Here is a 1,432-nt window from a genome sequence, read left to right as displayed (position 1 = left end):
CTAGGGAGAGGAGACATGCTAAAAATTGAGTCAGCTTAGGGTTGATGTTTCTCAAGCCACATATCAAGCCTGGAGGATCATAAATAACATGACAAAAAAAAATCTCAATATTTATGAAAGCTCATTTTTGACTTATAATTATCAGTGTAACTTTTGAAAATTATGTATAACTTTTGAAAATAATTTACAAAATTTGATCAAGTTTTTGAAAAAATTTAACAATCACATTTTTATTTTATAATATTTGTTTTTTTTTTTTATATATATATATATATATATATATATATATATTAAATGTGAAATTAATTTATATATAATATTAAAATATATAGTTTACTTAATATTAAAAAAACATAAAAATTATTATGTCATTATTAAAATAAAATATTCCTAAGTTATAATGGGAATTTTTTAACAAAATCTTTCTACTATGACTCCAATATTATTGGAATAACTACAAAAGATTCCAACAAACGCATTTGTGAGATATTTTTTTAAATGCAAACTAAGTTCTTCCTCTATTTGAGTTTCTTCCTACGGTAATACAACTTCTTTAAATAAATGTTAATACAAGTTCTTTAGATAAATGATCAATATTTAAGTTGAAATATATATATATATATGAAAAAAATCATCAATTTTTTTTTTTTTACCTTCATAAATTGATTTCTAATTGCAACTAATATTATAGTCTCAATTTAACATTTATTGCCTGTTTAATCTATTCATAATTTAAAGTCTTCCAATACTTAATAAATATTTTTCTATTGTTTTTTTCATAAAGATATAAAATGCCTAAAACTTAAATATTCCTTTACTAACAACATCTTTCAAAATAATAAAATGTATTGATTTAACTATTCCATTATAAATCTTTATAGCTCTTTGGTATGCTCCTAAGCCAACATGCATTTTCTTAATTAATTATGTGTTCCTTTAATATTATATAATGTTTTTCTTTGAAACATTTTTACCTACCTTTAATAGCTAGTTTGATTTAATGAGCAACTTGTGTAGGAGCCATATAAAGCCTTGAAATATCAAGTTGTCAAATAATGCAAGGTAAAGACTTATAAACATTTGTAGGTGCATTAATTATTTAAGAATATAGACAGCAAACAAAAACCAATCGATTCCATTTATTGTGGAGATTTTTGTTATAAATGATTTTAATGCAAAATAGAAATTTCATTGTTTTAGCTAAACACTTAATGAATCATAACTTTGTTAATTATACTATAAAAATATCCCTACTTAAAAACTTTAACAATCCTATTCGTTTTAATATTTTGAAAATTTGTTTTAATATTCTGATTCAAAATTTGTGTTTAAAATGCAACAAGATGATGGAGCTTAGTGGAAAGGAGTTGCCTTCACTAAGTGGGCCCGCAGGCTATTTTTGGCGCAAAGTCTATTTTTAGACATATGGATC

Source organism: Pinus tabuliformis, chromosome 4_1, assembly GCF_031772625.1.
Source record: "Pinus tabuliformis cultivar Carrire ecotype Pingquan chromosome 4_1, CPIR1, whole genome shotgun sequence".
Classification (NCBI taxonomy): domain Eukaryota; kingdom Viridiplantae; phylum Streptophyta; class Pinopsida; order Pinales; family Pinaceae; genus Pinus; species Pinus tabuliformis.
This window is presented reverse-complemented; position numbering follows the sequence as displayed.